Source organism: Lithobates pipiens, unplaced genomic scaffold (genome assembly GCF_037356315.1).
Source record: "Lithobates pipiens isolate NorthernLeopardFrog02 unplaced genomic scaffold, aLitPip1_a1.2 Scaffold_30, whole genome shotgun sequence".
NCBI classification, from domain to species: Eukaryota; Metazoa; Chordata; class Amphibia; order Anura; family Ranidae; genus Lithobates; species Lithobates pipiens.
In genome coordinates this window covers 87006459-87022064 of record NW_027507791.1, presented here as the reverse complement: position 1 = coordinate 87022064, position 15606 = coordinate 87006459, and the positions used below count along the sequence as shown (strand labels likewise).

The following is a 15606-nucleotide window of genomic DNA, read 5'->3' as shown; positions in this document are numbered from 1 at the left end:
ATCTGCTGATAGTACAGAGCCTTGGAGGCACATGCTCAATTTAATGTGTATTGCTAGAAAGAGTGTTTAAAACGACTGGCATTGCAGCAGACGGCTTATCGTTTTCAATAAACTGGTGCTGGTGAACATCCTTGTGGTTCTAACACCAATTCAATAACTGCTGGCCCATATCGGAGGTACGGTAGACCATTTACGGAGCATTTGCAGGAGCCTGGCATCGGATTGCTTTACAGGCTCCAGTATTAAAAAAAAATTAAATAAAATCATTTTTTTTTTACCTGCTAAATGATATGCATTTATTAATTTTTTTCTTATAAAAGGTGAACTTATCTTTTAAAGTACCATTCAGGTCCAGTTTGTAAATGTTGAACGCAGATCTTAAAGGGAGTGTTGATTGCCACTTTAAACAAGATACGAGCAGGCTTCAACACTTCTTGTTGAAAGGCTGCTAGCAGCTTGCTTAACCAGTTCCGGACCAGCAGTCGCAGTTATACTGTGGCAGGTTGGCTCGGCTGGGCAAATCATCGTAGCTGTACGTTGGGCACGTACGTGCACCCTAGACGGCCACGGCAATCGGATTCGCTTCAGAACAGATCAGTCTCCAAGCCTAGGCCAATGATTCCTGGCCTGGACCTGGTGATCAGTTCTGGCAAATGAAATCCTTCCCCTGCCTGTTTAAGTGTAACCACAGGCAGGGGAAGTGATGTAATCTCCCCTCGTGGACCTCTTTTTATTCCAGAGAGAGGAGAGAAGAAATCTCAAAGTAAGTTGCACCAACACTACACTAACACCAGTACACGTATGTACACTTGTCAGCCCCCAATCCCCCCAGTTAACCCCTTTACTCCCTGTCACAGTGACACCCAGTGCAGTGTTCATACTTTTTTTGATCACTGTACTGGTGTCATTTGTGACAATAATCAGTGTTAGGGTACTTAGTAGCCCCAGATAGGCCTAGGGACCCCCCTAAACCCCCCTAATAAAGGTTTAATCACTTGATCACCCCCAGTTAACCCTTTCACCCCCTGTAACCAGTGATCACCGTATTAGTATTATGGGTGACGGGTATCCATGTACTCGGCATAAGATCATATTTTTTTATTTCATCAAACATTTGGGCAATATAGTGTGTTTTAGTGCATTAAAATTAAAAAAAAAAGTTTTTTTTTCTCCAAAAAATTGCAAATACTGTGTGAAAAAAAATGATATGCACAAAGTTGTCACTAAATGATATATTGCTCAAACATGCCATGGGCATATGTGGAATTACACCCCAAAATACATTCTGCTGCTTCTCCTGAGTACGGGGATACCACATATGTGAGACTTTTTGGGAGCCTAGACCAATCACTGCCCTCAGGCTTTCTAAGGGCATAAAATTATGAGTTTACTTCCTCACTACCTATCACAGTTACGGAGGCCCTGAAATATCCAGCTAGCACAACCCCCCCCCCCCAAACGATCCCATTTTGGAAGGAAGACACCCCAAGGTATTTGCTAAGAGGCATGGTGAGTATTTTGCAACTCTCATTTGTTTTTGAAAATGAATAAAGAAAGGAAACATTTTTTTTTTCTTTTTTCAAAATTTTGTGACAAAAAGCAAATAGCTTGGAATGTGGTATCCCCATACTCAGGAGAAGCAGCAGAATGTATTTTGGGGTTTATTTCTACATAAAACCATACCATGTTTGAACAATATATCATTTGGTAAAGACTTTGTGTAAAAAGAAAACTCAACAAGCCTCTCAGCAAATAGCTTGAAGTGTCTTCATTCCAAAATGGAGTCATGGGGTCATTTGGGGGGTTTTGTGCCATCTGGGCATTTCATGGCCTCTGAAACTGTGCTAGGCAGTGAGGAGTGAAATCAAAAATTTACGCCCTTAGAAAGCCTGGTGATTGGTTTTTGGGGTCCTGTACACGGCTAAGCTCCCAAAAAGTCTCACACATATGGTATCCCTATACTCAGGAGAAGCAGCAGAATGTATTTTGGGGTGCAATTTTACATATGCCCAGGGCATGTTTGAGCAATATATCTTTAGTGACAACTTTGTGCAAAACAACAAAAAAAAAGTTTGTCATTTTCCCGCAACTTTTAAAATACAAAATATTTCACGGACTCAACATGCCTCTCGGCAAATAGTAATAGTTTGGGGTATCTACTTTCCAAAACTGTGTCATGGGGGGGGGGGGGGGTGTTGTGCTATCTTGGCATTTTATGCCTTCAAACTGCGATAGGTAGTGAGGAGTGAAATCAATAATTTACGTCCTTAGAAATCCTGAAGGCGGTTTTTGGAGTCCTGTACATGGCTAGGGTCCCAAAAAGTCTCACACATGTGTTATCCCCATACTCAGGAGAAGCAGCAGAATGTATTTTGGGGTGTAATTCCACATATAACTATTGAATGTGTGAGCAATATATCATTTAGTGACAACTTTGTGTAATTTTTTTTTGTGTCATTTTTCAATCACTTATGACCAAAAAATAAAACATTTAATGGGCTCAACATGCCTTAGCAATTTCTTTGGGGTGTCTACTTTCCAAAATGGGGTCATTTGGGCGGTGGGGGGTTGTATTGCCCTGGCATTTTAGCACCTCATGAAATTAGATAGGTAGTCAAACTAAAAGCTGCGTAAATTCCAATTTGTAGACCCTAGATTGTAGACGTTATAACTTTTGCGCAAACCAATAAATATGCACTCATTGACTTTTTTTTTTTACCAAAGACATGTGGCTGAATATATTTTGGTCTAAATGTATGACTAAAATTTAGTTTATTGGATTTTCTTATAACAAAAAGTAGAAAATATCGTATTTTTCCATTTATACCGCAAAAAATAAAAATTGCAGAGGCAATCAAATACCATCAAAAGAAAGCTCTATTTATGTGAAAAGGATGCAAATTTAGTTTGGGTACAGCATTGTATAACCGCACAATTACCAGTTAAAGCAGTGCAGTGCTAAATTATAAAAAGTACTCTGGTCATTGAGGGGCTGAAGTGGTTAAAGTGGCAATCAACACTCCCATTTACAAACTGAATTTGAATAGTACTTTATAAGCTTCAACAAAGCTTGCTGAAAGCTTTGCAAATGCTTTGTCAAAGCTTGTTGTTCACACTGCTCTTATATAAGCTGAAGCCTGTGTGAAATAGGCCATAGGGCTTCTTTACAATTGCTTCATTATGTGACATTGCACATGCTTTTTTAAAGCACTCTGAATGCCATTCAAAGCTCCTGTTACTAAATAAAATGGTTTTCTTACAGTCCTGTTGACACATTATGTTTGCTTCAACTTCGCTTCAAAGATCACACCCATGTCACTTTCTTGGTGCTTCGAAGTGTCTCCAAAGTCACCTAAGAAGTCTATGACAAAACTCGCTTATGGCACATGAAGCTTTTGAGGGGCTTTGATTCAGCTTTGCTTTGTTTTGGAGGTATGAGATAAGAGATGAGATGAGCAGGGTCCAGACTGGAGAGGAGAAAGTAGCAGACAGCACATGTGGTAATACATGGGAATGCTATAGCGGAAGGTGAATGGAGTGGAGAGTGGAGACTGAGCAGCAAATGATCAGCAGAGCTGAGGGGACCGGAGCAGGAGTAACTAGCAGATGTTAGATGTGATGCGCAGCAAGGGAACAATATAGCAGGAAGTGAGCGAGGACTAGAGAGAGGAGGATCAGAAAACCAGAGGATCAGCAGAGCTGGGGGTTACTACTGAGTGGGGGTGGAGATCAGCAGAGCTGGGGGTTACTACCAAGCGGGAATCAGTAGAGTTGGCGGTTACTACTGAGCAGGGATTCAGCAGAGCTGGGGGTTACTACTGACTGGGGTATCAGTGGAGCTCGGAGATACTGCTGAGTGGGGAATTAGCAGAGCTGGGGATACTATTGAGCAAGGGATCTGTTGAATGGGGGTAGTAATAAGCTGAAGATCTGCTGAACAGCGGTACTAATGAGCTGGGGATCTGCTGCATAGGGATACTAATGAGCTGGGGTTCTACTGTGGGACCTTTTAAAACAAATATAAAATCAATACACACACTGGGTATTTGCCAAGCTTCATTAAAGCTTCAAAAAAAAAAAAGCATCACCAAAGCACCACTGAAGCATCAAAAACATCAAAAAAATCACGTTGAAGCGGTAAATGCTTTATTATGTGTTAAAATCAAAGTATAAATGAGCCCTTAGGCAGGTTTTACAGGAACAGGTTTACCCGTTGGAAGAGTTCCTCTTTTTCCTGTTTTGATAGCAGCTCAAAATTTTGTACTTACCCTTAATTTCATTCCCAGGCAGGGCTCGAGTCCTGCGGGAACGCATGGGAACGGCGTTCCCGTACTATTCCCACAGCGGGAACGCCGTTCCCATTAGCTGCCTGAGGGCTGAGGCTATGCAGCGCGTAGTTCGTCGCCGCTCCTCAGCCGCCGAGTGACTGGTTGCTAGGCAGGGGCCGCTCCGCATCTAGCAACCGGTCACATGACTTCGGCCGTGCACGTGGGCACGCACTGGCGCGAGTCAGTGGGCAGGCTGACACACGCTGCACGCCTGCTTGGATACGGAGTTCCGGACTGCCCCCCCCTCCTCCCCTCTACCCAGTGCCAGTCAGTCCTGGCCTCCTGGGGCCACACGCTGCACTTTTCCAGTTTACTTCTCCCCGGAGAACAGAAGGGAAGAGAATACCAGGTTAGTCACTAGTGTGTAAGTTGCACTCTGCAATACCCTGCCAATACTCATCAATACTCATCAATACCCTGCCAATACTCATCAATACTCTGCAATACCCTGCCAATACTCATCAATACTCTGCAATACCCTGCCAATACTCATCAATACTCTGCAATACCCTGCCAATACTCATCAATACTCTGCAATACCCTATCAGTATCAATACTCTGCAATACTCTGCGAATACTCTGCAATACCCTATCAATACTCTGCAATACCCTGCCAATACTCTGCAATACCCTATCAATACTCTGCAATACCCTATCAATACTCTGCGATACCCTATCAATACTCTGCGATACCCTATCAATACTCTGCGATACCCTGCCAATACTCTGCAATACCCTATCAATACTCATCAATACTCTGCGATACCCTGCCAATACTCATCAATACTCTGCAATACCCTATCAGTATCAATACTCTGCGAATACTCTGCAATACCCTATCAATACTCTGCAATACCCTATCAATACTCTGCAATACCTTGCCAATACTCTGCAATACCCTGCCAATACTCTGCAATACCCTATCAATACTCTGCAATACCCTATCAATACTCTGCAATACCCTGCCAATACTCTGCAATACCCTGCCAATACTCTGCAATACCCTGCCAATACTCTGCAATACCCTATCAATACTCTGCGATACCCTGCCAATACTCTGCAATACCCTATCAGTATCAATACTCTGCAATACCCTGTCAATACTCTGCAATACCCTATCTATACTCTGCAATACCCTGCCAATACTCTGCAATACCCTGCCAATATTCTGCAATACCCTGCCAATACTCTGCAATACCCCGCCAATACTCTGCAATACCCTATCAATACTCTGCAATACCCTGTCAATACTCTGCAATACCCTGCCAATACTCTGCAATACCCTATCAATACTCTGCAATACCCTGCCAATACTCTGCAATACCCTGTCAATACTCTGCACTACCCTATCAATACTCTGCAATACCCCGCCAATGCTCTGCAATACATACCCTACCAATACTCTGCAATACCCTGCCAATACTCTGCAATACCCTATCAATACTCTGCAATACATACCCTATCAATACTCTGCAATACCCTGCCAATACTCTGCAATAAATACCCTATCAATACTCTGCAATACCCTGCCAATACTCTGCAATACATACCCTGCCAATACTCTGCAATACCCTGCCAATACTCTGCAATACCCTGCCAATACTCATCAATACTCTGCAATACCCTGCCAATACTCATCAATACTCTGCAATACCCTGCCAATACTCATCAATACTCTGCAATACCCTATCAGTATCAATACTCTGCAATACTCTGCGAATACTCTGCAATACCCTATCAATACTCTGCAATACCCTATCAATACTCTGCAATACCCTATCAATACTCTGCGATACCCTATCAATACTCTGCGATACCCTGCCAATACTCTGCAATACCCTATCAATACTCATCAATACTCTGCGATACCCTGCCAATACTCATCAATACTCTGCAATACCCTATCAGTATCAATACTCTGCGAATACTCTGCAATACCCTATCAATACTCTGCAATACCCTATCAATACTCTGCAATACCTTGCCAATACTCTGCAATACCCTGCCAATACTCTGCAATACCCTATCAATACTCTGCAATACCCTGCCAATACTCTGCAATACCCTGCCAATACTCTGCAATACCCTGCCAATACTCTGCAATACCCTATCAATACTCTGCGATACCCTGCCAATACTCTGCAATACCCTATCAGTATCAATACTCTGCAATACCCTGTCAATACTCTGCAATACCCTATCAATACTCTGCAATACCCTGCCAATACTCTGCAATACCCTGCCAATATTCTGCAATACCCTGCCAATACTCTGCAATACCCTGTCAATACTCTGCAATACCCTATCAATACTCTGCAATACCCTGTCAATACTCTGCAATACCCTGCCAATACTCTGCAATACCCTATCAATACTCTGCAATACCCTGCCAATACTCTGCAATACCCTGTCAATACTCTGCACTACCCTATCAATACTCTGCAATACCCCGCCAATGCTCTGCAATACATACCCTACCAATACTCTGCAATACCCTGCCAATACTCTGCAATACCCTATCAATACTCTGCAATACATACCCTATCAATACTCTGCAATACCCTGCCAATACTCTGCAATAAATACCCTATCAATACTCTGCAATACCCTGCCAATACTCTGCAATACATACCCTGCCAATACTCTGCAATACCCTGCCAATATTCTGCAATACCCTGCCAATACTCTGCAATACCCTGCCAATAGTCTGCAATACCCTGCCAATAGTCTGCAATACCCTATCAATACTCTGCAATACCCTGCCAATACATACCCTGCCAATACTCTACAATACTCTGCCAATACTCTACAATACATACCCTGCCAATACTCTGCAATAACCTGCCAATACTCTGCAATAACCTATCAATACTCTGCAATACTGTGCCAATACTCTGCAATACCCTGCCAATACTCTGCAATACCCTATCAATACTCTGCAATACCCTGCCAATACATACCCTGCCAATACTCTGCAATACCCTGCCAATAGTCTGCAATACCCTATCAATACTCTACAATACATACCCTATCAATACTCTGAAATACCCTGCCAATACTCTGCAATACATACCCTGCCAATACTCTGCAACACCCTATCAATACTCTGCCAATACTCTTCAATACATACCCTGCCAATACTCTGCAATACTCTGCCAATACTCTTCAATACATACCCTGCCAATACTCTGCAATACCCTATCAATACTCTGCAATACCCTGCCAATACTCTTCAATACTCTGCCAATACTTATTCCTGTTTGTGGGATATTTTCTAATGGGCTGTGTAACAGAATTTGGAACAGGGTGTATTTGTGGTAGAAATTCCCTGCGAGGGGGGGGCGTGGCCAGCGGCGGACATGTAAGCAGCAAGCTTGCGGAGCTCCTCCGGCACCGATTCATCCTGAACAGCATCCGGTATCCCTATCTAGACACCGACCTCGTAGCCACCACCGCAATACCCACTACCTTCACGGGCACCCGCTGGAATGGGTCGGAACGGTCCTGCGAGCCAGAAATCCGCCGCGGACCGGGCGGCCACGCTGACGGGCAGCAAGGCCAAAGATGGCGCCGGCGCGTCCTCCGCCGCGGGGAAATCTTCTAAAGGCAAGGCACAGGCGAAGGCTGACTCCGGTCCCTCGGCGAACTCACAAGTGCCCTCCGGTGCTCCGGGTAAGCCAAAACCACCGACAACTATCAGGGAACACTTTGCGGACTCTCCGCATGGACAGCATACCCCCCCCCCAGCGTCCCCGAGAGCAGAGCAGGCCGTAGACCCCTGGGAGGAGGGTGAGGCCTGGGAGAGAGACAGCGATCCGGGGTATCCTACTCCACAGGTGGACAGGGGGTCGGAGGGGGAGAGAACGGCAGAGGGTGAGGAGGAACTTACTTTGAAGCATGTTATGGACGCTATCCATCAATGCCAAACCACTCTGACCACACAGATTGAAACAGTTAGGCTGGATCTCTCTATTGTTAAGCATGACATGCAAAAGATTCGCTCTAGGATTTCCACTGCGGAGCAAAGAATCAGTGAGGTGGAGGACAATATGCAACCTATGTCTGCTACTCTCCGCACACATCAACAAGAGATTACTGAACATGCTGCTAAATTGGGAGACCTTGAGGACCGAATGCGCAGGAATAATTTACGCTTTGTGGGATTCCCTGAAGGTGCGGAGGGCAAGGACGCGGAGCAATTCCTGGAGCAATGGCTGAGCACTCTGTTGGGACGGGAGGCACTGTCACCCCTGTTCGCAATCGAACGGGCTCATAGGGTGCCCATGCGCCCTATGCCCCCTGGAGCCCCTCCGCGACCCATTTTAGCCAAGATCCTTCATTTTCGGGATAAAGAATGCATTATGCGTACCGCGCGGAACCTACAAGATATACAGTACAACGGAAAAAAGATCTCCATTTTCCCGGATTTCTCTGCTACTACTCAAAAGCAAAGAGCGGCCTTCCTCCACGTTAAGAAACGCCTCAGAGAGAAAAATCTTCCATATAGTATGATGTACCCGGCCAAATTACGAGTTGTTAATGACGGCAAGGTACAATTTTTCCTTTCACCAAATGAAGCCTCGGATTGGTTGGATGGGCTGTAATACTCCGGTCCCTGACTGCTTTCTCATGATCGTCACGTTATGGGCCTTCCCTACAGTTTATGATGGAATTCTATACACATGGCGGAGGACGACCATTCTATACGGTACTTTCTGGGTGATTTTATTCTGTTCTTGCTCCTTTTTGCAGTTTCCCTACCCAAAGCACCGGCATTGACTTTGAACCGCCATTTTGCCCTGCTGGCGGACCCGGACCTGGTGTCTACAATTACTTTGGGATGCGCATATCTTTCTTTGGCTACTGTATCAGGTGCCTTATTTGTGATATGTGTTGCCGGAGGAGGCACAGGCTTCCTCTTTTTTGTGCTGACATTGTTTTCTTTTTCCCCTTTTTTTTCCCTTTTTTTCATTACACTGACACTGGGAGCAACGCCTGGTCACTCCCTGGACTAAACAGTTTTTCTGTTTTTCTTCCTTTTGGGTTTTTCTTTTAGGGCTAAAGCTCGTTATGGTTGGGGGTAATGAGCAGGGAGGGGGGAGGGGGGAATGGGGAAGGTTAGTCTGGAGATGTTTGCTCCTGTTTTTTTTCCTTGGTATACCTGATGCACGCACGCAACGACACCGAAAATATTGGTGGGAGTTTCAACTTTTTCATTGTAGGCTTATTGTCTATAATGTGTCGGGGGGGAGGGGAGGGGAGTGGGACCCTTTTGATGTCCTGCCCTCTCTCCTCTCCCCCCTCCATGTGACTACTGCGTTATACGAATGAGCTTTAACTGTCTTACTTGGAATGTCAGGGGGCTGAACTCGAAGATTAAGAGATCACTGGTCTTCGACTACTTGAAACGCACTAAGGCGCAAATAGTTATGCTTCAGGAAACTCACCTGATGGGTTCAAAGGTTATGGCCCTGAAAAAGAGGCATGTTGCTCATGCTTTCCATGCCACTTACTCAACTTATTCTAGAGGGGTATCTATACTCATATTACGGTCCCTACCTGCCCAGATAATAGAGGTTAGGACTGACCCGCAGGGGTGCTATGTTGTGGTCATACTGCAATACCTGGGTGTGTTATATACTTTGGTAAACCTTTACATGCCCCCTCCATTTGATTTACAAAGATTGGGAGCCTGCATGGCGGTGGTTCTCCCCATGTTGCGTGGTCACCTTATTATGGGAGGGGATTTTAACCAGGTCATGAATGCTGATCAGGATAGGCTACGCTGCACTAGACCATCATCTACGGTGTTAAGTGACTGGGCGGCGTCCTATGACCTCAAGGAGGTCTGGCGATGGAAGCACCCGAATACCCGAGAATTCTCTTGTGCATCGGCATCCTATAGATCGCTTTCTAGATTGGACATGTTTTTCCTTTCTGGGGCTGCATTGCCAGAGGTGGAGGCTATCTCCTATCTACCCAGGGCTATATCGGATCACTCACCTCTACAACTGACTATGAGAGCGGGTATTGTCCTGGGCGAACGTGTGTGGAGAATGAGCCCATATTGGTTGCAGGAGACCATGGTAGCATCAATTTGTAAGGACGCAGTGACACACTTTTGGAAGGAAAACAGGGAAGAGGTCCCCGACCTAATCACCTGGGATGCTTTCAAGGCGGTCTCTAGGGGGGCGTATATGCAGGGAGTGTCGGACTTCAAGAGAGCGACTGGGGATGGTTTGAGAACTCTGGCCAATCAGTTACAGGGGGCAGAAGACACTTACGCTAGAGATCCCTCTCCTCAACATTATCAAACTCTGCAAAGTGTTAGTAGGGAGTATGAACTCGCACTACTCTCGAAAACACAAAAGAAAAATCTATACCAACGCCAACGGATTTTTGAGATGGGGGACAGAAGCGGGAAATTGCTGGCGTTTTTGGCCGCTCCGCTCCCGGACCCTATTTTCATCCCCTGTGTTTATGATACTTCAAACACCCTCAGAGATACTCAGGAGGAGATCGTAGACACTTTTTACAAATTTTACACGGAATTGTACCGCTCACAAGCCCATTATACCATCCCGGAATTATATGAATATGTGGATAGAATTGACTTCCCGGTACTACCCTTAGAACAAAAGCTGTCTCTAGAAGCACCTATCTCCGCCGAGGAGATACTGCTTACCATTAAAAGTTTTGCTAAACACAAAACTCCAGGCCCAGATGGCTTCCCTATAGAATGGTATTTAGAATATCAAGATGTCCTAATCCCTAGACTAAGAAAGCTCTACTCGACTATTTTTGAACAAGGCTGCCTACCATCATCTATGAAGGAGGCCCTAATTGTATTAATTCCCAAGCCCAATAAAGACCCACAATACTGTGAATCCTACAGACCCATCTCGTTAATTAATACGGACTTAAAAATTTTATCTAAGATTTTGGCCACCCGCCTAAATACCATCATTACTGCTCTTATTAATCCGGACCAAACTGGTTTTATCCCTGGTAGGTCCACTTATAGTAATATTCGCAGATTATACACTAATTTACAAGCCCCCAATAAACTGTCTGTCCCCCGAGCTATTGTATCTTTAGATGCCCACAAGGCATTTGATTCCGTGGAATGGCCGTATCTTATATATATTATGGAAAAATTCGGTTTTGGACAGAATGTTATCACCTGGATTAGGATATTGTATGATCAACCTATTGCCCGTCTTAGGCTTAATGGGATTATCTCTAGACCCTTCAGAATCCACAGGGGCACCAGACAGGGTTGTCCTCTGTCACCCCTGTTGTATGCCCTGGCAGTGGAACCTCTAGCGAGGTTGTTGAGGAGTTCTCCGGAACTTCAGGGCATGTGGATTGGCTCTTTGGAAGAACGTATCTCGCTATATGCTGATGATATGTTGCTCTATTTGTCAAACCCTAAATACACGATTCCCAAAATGCTGAGGTTAATCACTGATTTTGGCGTATATTCAGGCCTGAAGATTAACTGGACTAAGTCCACTGTATTTTCGTTAGACTCAGAGTCCCCGGCCCACTTGCCACAACATTGTCCGCTTCAATTCACAACATCGTTTAAATACTTGGGGGTGGTGGTTAGGCTACCGATTTCGGCATACGTCCAGGATAACCTTCTTCCTTGTATAGCTTCGCTTAAGGCTAAACTCAATAACTGGGTGGGTTTACCTCTTACATTGATGGGGAGGGCTAATTTATTTAAAATGGTGTTTTTCCCTAAGTTGCTGTATGTCTTGGCGAACTGCCCAGTGTACGTACCAAAGAAGATCTTTCAAGAGATTGACTCTTTGATATCTACATTTTTATGGTCTCCCAAGAATCCACGGATTGCACTGACTACTTTACAATTGCCTATACACAAAGGGGGACTAGCAATACCGAACCTGCGACTATACTACTATGCATCACAGTTGGTATATGTTCATTGGTGGCTATTCCCACAGTTGAACAATGCTGCTACTGCAACAGAGGCAGCGTTGCTCTCCTCCTATGAAGCATTATCAAATGTGATTTTCAGAGGAGCGATTTCTGAAAGGAGGGGTACAGCTATGATCGCAAACTCTCTCAAAATCTTTAAGATCTGTAAGACACTGGTGCCTGAACCCCACCCCACGATTTCTCCTAATCAACCCATATGGAATAATCCGGTGTTCCCACATTTTAGAGATCTCCCTTTCGCTGGCAATTGGGCCGAAAGGGGTTTGAAATATGTCCACCAATTGTACGAGGAGGGTAGATTTAAAACCTTCCCGGCGTTCCGACAAGAGTTGGGTATACCTGAATCCTGGAGGTTTAGATATTTACAATTGCAGCATGCGGCCGAGTCACAACTTGGGCTCCGGGCTGTTACCTTTCAGAATTCTACTTTGGAAGGGGCGCTTGCCCAACCAGAACATACTAAACTGGTCTCCAATTATTACAAATTATTGAATGAGCCTAAAATTTCTAGACTGCAAATCCTGAGACAACAATGGACGAGGGATGTACCCGACCTGTCGGACGATAATTGGGAGGAACTTTTAGATACCTATTTTAGCACTGCTATTTCCGCCAGAGATAAAATGATTCAGATACGTATTTTTCATAGGATATACTATACCCCTCTACGCCTTTTCCGTATGCGGAAACTGCCTTCTCCTCTGTGTCATAAATGTGGTAGGGAAGAAGGTAACCTACTACATATGTTGTGGGACTGTGAGCGGATAAGACCATTTTGGTCTCAGGTGACCCACTTTGTGGCGACTACCTTTGACCTCCCCAATATTTGTAGCCCTAAATGGTGCCTCCTCTCAGTTTTTGAGGAGGTTGGCATTAGTAACCATCAGAAACAATTTTTGCGTTTTCTCCTCTATTATGCTAGGAAGACGATCCTATTACATTGGACGCGCACATCATTGGTCTCCCTGAACAAATGGAAAGCTTTGATTAACCAAGACTTGCCAATATATAAAATAACGTATGAAACAAGGGGTAAGCCAGGGAAATTCCGCAAAATATGGGGAGACTGGGTGGATGGGATAGATACATGTAATTCTGCCCCTCTATGAGTTGTTATACGGTAATTAACGCTGACACAGGATTTCTAGGCCCTTGACAAGATGATTTGAGGTTCCAGACCTCATATCCACCTAATTGGTATCCTTATGAGTGCATCTGTTCTTTGTTGGGTTGTTTGTTGTTGTTGGGAGGGTGGGGGGAGAGGGCGGAAATAAAAAATGCAAGTGGAATAGAATTTTGCTATAACTGAGGTACAGGGCAATTATTGTTGTACGGTCTGTCATTGTTTATCAAGTTTTGTTTATATCCCACAAAGATGTATACTGTCTGCATTATTATATATGTCTGTACCAAATATTATTAATAAAAAACGGAGTTTCAAAAAAAAGAAATTCCCTGCGAGGGAAAGATCATCACCCATTGTGTTGATTGTTTTGTTTGACACGTTATTTTGTTTTTGTAAACTGGCACTTTACAATAAATGTTGTACTGTATTTTCTGTGAAGTATATATGCATATGAGCGTACCTTTTTTTTGGTGGGAGAATGGATCTTGGGTGGGAGTTCCCACACTTTTTTTCCCAGGACTTGACCCCTGTTCCCAGGTGTCAATAAAAAAAACTATGGCAGGACATTCTGGATGGCCAATACTCCAAGGATAGCAATTGGCACTGTAGAAAGAATATATGTGCGGAGGCAGAAGGATCTAGGAAAATGCCACGACACACTGAACTTTTATGGTGTGGCAAGCAGAGTGGGTCACACGTACATTAAATCACTTCTAATTCAATGCTGCTACTTAGCTAAACACACAGGAAGTTGTATAGGATAGTACAAGAATTTTGGTAAAAATTGTAGCGCTTTTGCATTCAATATGAGAATAGCATGCAAAATAATTTGAATGATCCTTTGTCCGATATTCTCATCATGTTTACCAGGCTTAAGTTTCCTTCTTCTTTAGGCCTTCAGTAAAGCAGGCACACTGTCACAGCCCAACATATATCCTATTTAGCAAAGTGCTTTGCAGCATCTAACATAAGGGGCACAATTAAATCTGTAAGCCATAATTAGACCAGCAGGGATTAGTGCAGCAAGACTCTCAGACTGTTCACTCAACAAATCCTCTGCTTTGTGTCTTCTACAGCCAAAGGGAAGATCACAATCGGCTCCCCAAATCACAGCTACGCCCAGGAATACCAATGCAGCTGATCTACCTGTGATGTGAAATAGGGAGGCAAGCCAAAGAGCGGGGATAAAGGTACTTTCTTCTAACATTTACATACCTTGGTCCTATGTGCAGCAAAATTGTTGCAGCACTCCACATACCCCATCATAAGGACCACCTTTCATTTTAACTATTTTACTTCTTTCATGCCTGTTTTTTTTATCTCTTATTAATTATTTGACTTTTCTCCTATAAATGTTTTCATGGATGATACTACTAATGATCCTTCTTTAGGCTGTTTACACGTTTAGTTTAGCTAAAGTGTCAAATCATCAGCTTTGATTCATGATTTTGGTGGTGATAATATGATATCATACCATTATACAAGCTATATATCACTATGTTTAGACACGCTGTCCAGTGGTGAGTGGTGGCGGGCAAATAGTGCACCATGGGGCACAGCGAAAGCAGGTTTTCCCCCCAATATATCCTGGAATAAGGATATTTGGAAAGACTGGCATGTGGATTTTCTCTACAAGTATCATATTGCTTCCTGTTATTTAGAGCGGAGTTCCATTTAATGTGCATGATATTATTACAAGTCTACTTTGATATGAGATTCTCAAAAACAAAAGCAAGATGATTCAGGTTTTCCACACTGCTTTTGGACAGAATGGCATCCACCAGTCCACCATTAGTTTCAAAGCGATAGTTTATAAAAGGTGTGTGTAGGGGTGGCGCACGGAGGACCTCCATGATCCTCCCTTTGGCTGTATTAAATGAGGATTTTAACTTTAACTGTATTTGAAGATACTTTAGAAAAGTGTGGGCATCTTAGTGTCTACAGTGGCACAAGAGTGTATTAAATGGTCTAACCAATATAAATATGATTGCTACAGACTGACTTAACTGAAAGCTTTGCAGAGAAAATACTGTAAGAAGTCTTTCTGAATTAATGGTTTTAATAATAACGCTAGTATTGCTCATATACAGTTTCACAATCATATATTTTGCTCTTTTTAAATTTTGTACAGCATCATATACAGTTTACTATAACTAGCAAAAACAAATCATATGACTAGCTCAT

At 43.7% G+C, this 15606-nt stretch overlaps 1 protein-coding gene across 1 annotated transcript in view; it reads left to right on the top strand.

The window, feature by feature from the left end:
• Positions 1-14438: 14438 nt before the first annotated feature.
• Positions 14439-15606, top strand: part of LOC143943060 (photoreceptor outer segment membrane glycoprotein 2-like) — a 57047-nt gene continuing 55879 nt past the window's right edge. Inside the window, exon 1 of the mRNA XM_077464562.1 lies at positions 14439-14612. The gene's annotated coding sequence lies outside the window, so the exon portion shown is untranslated. The remainder of the gene's footprint in view (positions 14613-15606) is intronic.